This window comes from Cucumis melo, chromosome 2 (assembly GCF_025177605.1).
Source record: "Cucumis melo cultivar AY chromosome 2, USDA_Cmelo_AY_1.0, whole genome shotgun sequence".
Lineage (NCBI taxonomy): Eukaryota > Viridiplantae > Streptophyta > Magnoliopsida > Cucurbitales > Cucurbitaceae > Cucumis > Cucumis melo.
The window spans coordinates 13048266-13057165 of record NC_066858.1 but is presented as its reverse complement, the minus strand read 5'-3'; the positions used below and the strand labels follow the sequence as shown (position 1 = coordinate 13057165).

Here is an 8900-nt window from a genome sequence, read left to right as displayed (position 1 = left end):
AAAGAACAAAATTGAAGAGAGAAGAGAAGGATGGTGGAGAAGAACAGTGGAGAAGAGGCAGAAGAAGACGAGGAGAAGAGAAGTAGGTGAATAGGAGAAATGGTGAAGAAGAACGATAGAGAAGAGAAGAAGAAAACAAAAAATGAAGGAGAACAATAAAGAAAAACGAAAGAGGAAGAGAAAACACCAAAGAAGGGCAATTTTGGAATAATAAAAAGAATAAAATAAGAAATATCAACCAAAATTAAAAAGTTGCTATATTTGCAAAATTGAAAATGTTAGAGATAATATTGCTAAATTGGATTTTTATTGTGCCACCCAATACAATTTCCCAATTAAAATTGTACCAACTTCAAAGTATGGATGAAAATGGTATTCTAAATTAAAACTCTTAATAACAAATTTATGGGTGGAGTTATAATTCATTAATTTATTATAGAAAAGGGCAAGGGATAATCATCACAAGTATTTTTCTTTTTCTTTATGAAATCTATCATAAGTATCCAGAAAAGAGTTCAAGAATAATCTGGTTTTTCAAATTAAAGATAAAAATAGAATAGATGGAGAAGAATAAACAAAAATAGGGTCCAAGTCCAAATTAGGGTAAAAAATAAGGTAGTTTTGATTTCAAGTAAAGTTGTATACGTGATATAGAAGCTTAATCGATCAATCACAACCTACATGACTAGCCATGTCAGGTGTGCATAAGTTGGTTAAATGTTAAGATTGAAGTCGTGGATGGGTTCACGACTTCTGTATTTTTTTTAGTTTATTTAATTGTCTTTAATATTTTTTAAATTAGTAATTTCATAATGAAATCAATTAGTATTTCAATCAATCCATATAAATGAACTAAATTACAATCCCAATTTTCATCCCGTTAACACCGATTGCTGTTTTTTTTTTCCTTTTATTGATTTTGTTTTTTTCTTTATTTATACAAATGTCAACATAAAAAACGTCGCCATAGATTTAAAAAAAAAAAAAAAAACTCATACACTTTTTTACATTTTTATGGCGACGCAAAAAATGTCAGCATAATTTTTAAAATCGAAACCCTAATTTCTTTACTTTTCTCTTCTTTTTCCCAATCCCCCTTTCTCCCACATAAGCGCCCTCCCCTTACGATTTTCTCTCCTCGTGCCTCTCGCCGTAGTCGCTCCCTGCCCGTGCCTGAGATTTCCTCTTCAAGTCGTTGTTGCCACACGCTCGCTGACATCATGGGTCTTCGAGTGCCTCCCTCTCCCATTATCCCTTCGTGCAACCTCCCTCTCTCCCTCTCTTGCAAGTAGTTTCCTATCTGCTCACTGGACCCCTCGTCGCACCACTCGCCTCCCCTGCTTGACGCTACCCTCCCCAAGTAAGTTTAACTTTATTTATTATTTTTTTCTTCAATGAAAATATGGTACATCTAGTTCTTATATGTTTTGAAATAGAAAATATAGTATATTGAAATTAAAATTTAGTAGATTCTGTGTTTTGAGATTGGAAATATAGTCGATTGGAAGCTTGTGACCAAATATCAAATTATTGAGTGGTGGTACATTTAGGCAAAAGAAAGTAATGGTTCATGCCTTATATTTGTATATATGTTTATTACTTTGTTTTTGTTGACTATTATTTAGATTGATGTTATATGGTTCATGCCTTAAATTTGTACATATATGTTCCTTACTTTGTTTTTGTTGGGACTAGTAAGCATGATGCATGTTAAATATTCTTAAAAATATTTTAGATTGATTTTATATGGTTCATGCTTTAAATTGTATTAGTTAACTAATGGAAAAATGACACAATATTGTTCAATTGGTGATTTAAAACGATTTAAAAATATTTGTTGAATTTTTATATAATTGTTTCGAAATCATGTAGTTTTTTTTTCTTATTTTTCTTGTTGCACCATGCCCTAGGTGCTTGCTTCAACCCATAGAGAGCCTTCTTCAACAAATAAACCTTATGCTCTTGTCCTGATACGATGAATCCATCTGGTTGCTCAACATAGATCTCTTCTTCTAACACTCCATTTAGGAATATTGGCTTCACATATAGCTGATACACCTTCCATCTATGTTGTGCTGACAAAACCAGTAGCAATCTGATTGTGTTCATTCTTGCAACTGTTGCAAAAGTCTCAGAAAAATCAATTCCCCAGACTTGTGCATACCCTTTTACCATTAACCTGGCCTTGAGCTTGTTCATAGAGCCATCTGGGTTCAATTTGGCTTTGAAAACCCATTTGACTCCAATCACTTTTCTATCTGTAGACTTCTCCACCAACTCCCATGTATTGTTTTTCTCTCTCATACTCAACTCTTCCTTCATTGCCTTTATCCACTTCATATCTCCTTTAGCTTTTTCATAACTTGTAGGCTCTAATGCAGCTACACTACTTCTTTCATACACCTTCCTCAATAGTCTAGTCCTATAACTGGTGCATCATCAACTAATTCATTAGGATCCAGAGAGACTTCTTGTGGCTTCACCTCTGCTTCATCTGTCCAGTCCCACTCCTCATCCTTTAAAAACTGAACATCTCTACTAATTACCATTTTTTCTATGGGAGGTTGATAGATCTTGTAAGCTTTCGACACCATGCTATAACCTACAAAGATTCCTGGTTCGGCCTTTTCACTCAACGTCTCTTTATTGACATGTGGAACATAAAAAAAACACAAACATCCAAACACCTTCAAATTTGTTAGCTTTGGTTTAGTATCAAGTTAAGCTTCATAAGGGGACTTCTTCTCTAACACGCTCGTAACTAGTCTATTCAATAGAAAAATTGTTATGTTTGTTGCTTTAGCCTAAAATTCCTTTGGCAAGTTCTTCTCATGCAATAAGCATCTTGTCATCTCCATAATACTCTGTTCTAACTCTCACAAATTAAACTCCTTTTTTTTTTGGAGAATATGGAGCAGTAAGCTGATACTCTATCCCAACTTTTTCAAAGAAGTTAAATCTTTGCGATGTCTATTCAGCCCCATTATCAGTTCTCACCACCTAACTTTTACACCCACTTTGATTCTCAACCTATCTCTCAAACTTCAGAAACACTTCAGCTACTTCAGACTGATGCTTCATGAAATGTCTCTAACACATTTTTGTATAATTATTAATAAAGATAATAAAATACCCTCTACCATTTAGTGAGAGAGCAGGTTGAGGTCCACACAAGTCATTTTGGATGAGCTACAACTTCTTAATTGGTTTCCATTGTGACTTCTTGAAAGGCTTTCTTGTTTGCATCTCTGTTAAGCAAGCTCTGCAGTTTGTTTTCAATTCCTCTAGAACTAGTACTCATACAACCATCTCATCTGCAAATACTGCAATCCTTTCTGATGAAAATGCTCTAACCTCTTGTGCCATAAATCAATAATATTCACTTAACACTTGAAAGTTATCTACCCATTCTCGAGTAGATCCAATGAGAAGCTCTTGTGTTGCATCTTTATTTTGAACACAATTCTTTCCCATTGGAATCAGAAATGAGGCACTTTTCTTCTTCAAACAACACTTTGAATCCATTCTCTACTAATTGACTAACATTTAACAAGTTTTGATCAATTTCAGAGACAAGCATTACTTCAGTAATCAACTTGGTTCCAACACAGCTCTTCGTTGACATTATACACTTCCCCTTTACTTCTAAATACTCATTGTTTCCTATCTTCACCCTTAACTTGAATTGACGTGTCAAGGTCCTTCAACAACTCTTTGTCACTTGCCATGTGATTGATACACCCACTATCAACCAACTAACCATCACATTGAGTGACTAATGAGAAACAAGTAGCCACAAAGAGTTGATCTTCTTCTTGTTGTACTACAACATGTGCTCCTCCTTATTGTTGAGTTTTTTCTTCCTTACAGAATCATTCATTGTGCCCTAATAAATGATATCTTATACTCTTCACATTTGGCCTTCTCTCGCATCTGAAATGTGGATGGTTCTGCTTCCATTATAAACATATCATTTTGCATAACACGCATTAGTTACCAAACATTCCTTTATCCAAGGATCTCGAATCATTCTCTACGCTAGGTCACATAACTTCGTGTTTAGACTACTACAACAGCAGCATTCGAGAATATACAAATTCGTCCTTGTTGCTTGCTCAGGCTACTAAGTTTAATAAGCTCCTTTCAAAATATTAACTAGCATTTCATCACCATGTAGCCACGTACATCCCACGGTGGCCGTTACTCTTTATGTGTACATAAAAGTTAGCTCGTTTTAAAAGGAAGAAACTAATGGTTTGAACACCTTTCATAAACATTTCATTTTCAAAACAGTATTGGTTTTCATGCAAATCCTTTTTAAATCATTTGCAATGAAAATCTTTAAACATACATGAGAATCATAAATCATTTAAATATTTTAAAAAAAAACACTCACAAACTGAATAAAATCACCAAAATACTCCTACTTTCTTCTTCTTGCATAGACAAGATGGCAACACTTCAACTTTTCTCTTGAGAAATTCTCAAAATAACAAACGAGTAATGGTTTGATCTTAACCCCTATTTATATTACTCCTTAAACCAGCTTAGTCATCCTTAAACTCTTGTCTACTTGCCAGTTATCCTTTTTAGTGGTGCACATGTAAACTTAAGATTTAACCTATTCACGCTTAACTTAAACTCCACACGTGGCCCATTAAAACACACTTAAGAAATTTCTGAGAAGTTTCCTTATTCCTTCTCGCCAAGTCTTTCTTCTCGCATAGCATCTTAATCGCATTGTGATACTTAAACTTCAAATCTTCCTTGCGAACGACCTTAGATATCAACTTCTTATCGCCTAACCTTACTTCAAAACGTCTTCTTTTGTCCAACTCGTCCAATTTAGAACACTTAGTCAAAAATTTTACTTCTTAATTCTTTTTCTTAAGTGCAGTTCTTACAAGCATCCTTCACAGCAGACTCTGAGCTATTGGTGCCACTTCCCCTCTTCCCTTTCCCCTTCTCCTCTCTTTCCTCTTTCTCCCTACTGCAACTCTAGCTTTCAATGCCCCCTTAATGCTTTCTTCTTTTCTCATAAACATCCTCTGCTCTTGAGTTTACAAAGCACTAACTACTTCTATCACCTTGAGTTTTGAGAGGTCTTTAGTATGTTTTTAAGGAAGCAATGGTTGCTTTATATCTCTCAAATACCGAAACCATATTCTTCTAAACCAAACTATTGTCAGATAAATTGGATTCTAATGCTCTAGCCTTGTTAGCAATCCCAATTAACTTATCTGAGTACTTTTTAATGGACTCAAGATTCTTCATTTTCATTCTCTCGAATTCTCTCACCAAATTCAACACTTTCATGCCTTTAATATTCTCATCACCTTTTTACTCACTCTTGAGAAACTCCCAGATCTCCTTTGTCAACTTTAAGGCCATAATTCTATTGAATATGGTAAGAGACACAACTGCATATAGGCAATGTCACGTCTCGCCTTGCACGCGTCTTAAATCTCTCTATGCGGCACGCGACACGACTTAAGCAGCCTTGACGTCAAGATGAGATGCAAAAGACTCTACTTAAGTCCTTGAAACTTGACCTTATCGCCTAGTTCAACTTAACACCTTTAGCTACTAATTGATAGGAATAACATAATGCAACAAAAAAAAAAACAAAACATTACTTTTTTTATTAATTTAATAGTATCCGATCCAAATACATTTTTCAAGCTCCCTTAAATACATGAATTATAACATAAAGCTTTAGTTAAAGGCATAATAGTTTGCCTTTCTTATCCCAACTTGGCCTTAATGCCTGGTGACTTGGGGAAAGGGAAACTTAAAATTATAAGTCAAAGCTTAGTAAGTGATAGTTTTTTAAAACCTTTTTGGGCATACAATACATTAAATCATTTTCATAACCATGGTTTGCCTTATTTCATAAAATAGAAATCACTCATTAGTCTCTCATATTTCTTTTTTTTCAATAACATGAATCATTCCATAGACTACTGTGATGTCCTTTTCATCAACATCATTCCTTGGAGAATTTTCTGGTTCATTTCTCGTTGCTTAGGCCGCTAAGCTCAACACGCTCGTTTTACGCATCGACTAGCTTCACTCCACAATGCAGTCCTTTTCTACATAGCTGTCTTTACTCCTTATGTCCACATAATAGTTAGCTCATTGATAGGAATAAGACTAATGGTTTATTCACACATATCATACAATGATTAAACATAAAACTTACTTAAAGCATAATACAAGCTTTATTTCGAAACCATTCCTTTTATAAACATTAACATATGAACAACATTACAAACCAACAAGAAATTTAGAATAAAACTTTAAACTCTTTAAACATTTTGGAAAAATCACTCACGGACTAAATTCCCTTCTTCATAATGCCTAGTCCCCCAAAAGTATTATTTTCGCCTAGTGACTTTTCAGTAAGACAACACTTAATACTTTCTCTTATTAAAATCTCAGAGTAACCTCCTTTTCTTTTAAGCCTATCCCCTATTTATACCAATCTCAGATTGGATTAGTCATCCTTTAAGCTTACTTAAACTATCAGCTTCTTCTTGTAGTGCTATACGTATCATCTCAATATTTCTTTTAATAATGTTTAATCTTACCCTTGACACATATCCTAATAATTAACCACGACTAGGAAATTTTCCATAAATTTTCTAATTCTTATGGCTTTAGCTTGCGTTGAACCTCAAACTGCCTACTTAGTCTTACTCGCATTCTACTTCACCTTATGTCGCCTTAATTCAACGTCAACCACCAAAATGTCTAAACATTTAAAATACTTTCTTTCCAAAACTCCTTTCTTAAGAAATTTTTATTCCCAATTAACCTTTCCATTTCAAACAAGGGTCTCACAGACAAGCTTGAGCTTTTGCCTTCCTGGTGACCCTCTCCTTGTAACTCTTGATCTAATGTCTTGTTGGGTTATCAAGAAGTGGAGCAATCTCATAGTCTTGCTCAATTGCTTCCCAATAACCATAACCCTCCATGTAGGCTTGCATTCTGATAGCCATGCTTGAGAGTTTTTACCATCAAACACAGATGGAGCCAATGAAGAAAGATTGTTTGATCCTAATTCCATCTCTAACAGCTCTTGCAGTGTATCACTCAGTTTCTCTCAGAGAAATTTCAATGATTCTCATTCATAGATCTCTTAATAATTAAGGGCTCTAATACCAATGTTGTTCTAACTAATGGGAAGAAAATGAGAAAATGGAAAGTGTCTATTTCATTCCAGGAAACTCCATATATATACATATCTTAAATTTAAAAATAGATTCTACGAAGTTAGCAACTAATCCTACTAAATCCACCAAAATAGGAACTTAGACTTACTACAACTAAAAATAAGTCAACTATTTCCTAGAAACTAGGAATTAACTAGACCAATTCAAAAACTAATTTGCAGTTTGAGTTACTAACAAGAGTAAATAGAACCAAAAAAAAAAAAAAAAAACCAACCAACACAACAATCAAATTATTAAAAACAGGAAAAGAAAAGGGGTTTTTCCAATAATATAACAAAGTGGTAAATTATTTACACTCTATAGAACAATTTCAGAAATGAAAAACGGCCACAGGCCCACAATGCGAAATACCAAAAATACCTTAATAAACGTGCGATTAATCGTCTGCGTGCGCGATTAATGTTATTAAACGATTATTACATGCCATCATGTAGGATAATATACAATTGATACACGATCTTGTAAATTACCAAACATATAAACGATCAAATAATAAATGCCTAAATAATAACGAAAGACTTAAGATATAAACGATTGTGTAGATTATCTTTAACGATTATCTCATATGTGTATCTAATGATGTATGAAAGTATAAACGATCGAAAATGATCATCATACCTGATCTTGTACATTACCATATATATAAACGATAAGGTATAAACAATAAATGATGACAAAAAAGTTTAGATGTAGACGATAATGTAGAGTAGCTTAAACGATCCTATATATAAGTGTAAACAATCATTTAGAGAAACTAGCTCCAATCACTCATAATTACAAAAATACCATCAAAATCAAGAGGCTATAAAAAGGTGAAGGACTTGCACAGACTTTTCATCTTCTTTACAATCCTTTATCTTCTTCACTACATTTTTGTCGTTCATCTTCTTCGTCGATCATTTATATCCTCATAACTACTTCAATAAAACTACACAAATTCTTCTTCGTTAATCATTCTTCACCTTCGGTTGTTCGAGAATTTGTTTTCGACATTAATCTATATTTTGTTTCCACAACTAAATCTATCTCCATCTATTCCCATCTATCTTCATCATCTATCTCTATCTATCACGATCTATCTCGCATACAAAGAGGTTTGAATTTATATTCATTTCGATCTATCTCCATCATCTATCTCTATCTATCATGATTGATCTTGCATACAAAGAGGTCTGAATCTATACTCATTGTATATATCTTATTGAATAATTTATATTATTATTATTATTTTTACAAATAAATGGTGAGCAAGAAGCAACAAACATCAAGTAGCAAATCAATAAAATCTAAAGTAAAGACAGAAGAAAGAAAAAGAAATAAAGGTCACAAACTAGAATGTGAATCTATATAGTATTTTATATATTTGTGTATCTTTGTATGAATAGCGCTCTATATTTGTAAATATGTTAAAACTAGCCCTTGTTTGAAACATACTATTTATTATGTCTTACAAGAGGTGAAACACTATCCAAATGACATTATTATAGAAGATAAACAAAAAAATCTTAGAATTATTGTATACTATAGTTTAGAAACATTGAAGCAGATCAAGTCGAAAATAGACCAAAGAATTCTTTCTCAAGTTTTGATGAATAGCCCTTTTGGCTAGTTCCTTAACATTAAAATGGCCAAAATACCAATACAATTCTTGAATTTTCTATTAAG

At 33.3% G+C, this 8900-nt stretch overlaps 1 long non-coding RNA gene across 1 annotated transcript; it reads left to right on the top strand.

Annotated features, from left to right (window-relative positions):
* Window positions 1-921: 921 nt before the first annotated feature.
* LOC127148219 (uncharacterized) lies at window positions 922-7448 on the top strand. Its single transcript, XR_007819053.1, has 2 exons — window positions 922-1360; window positions 1911-7448. It is a non-coding gene; the product is annotated as an uncharacterized LOC127148219 (long non-coding RNA).
* Window positions 7449-8900: the final 1452 nt, after the last annotated feature.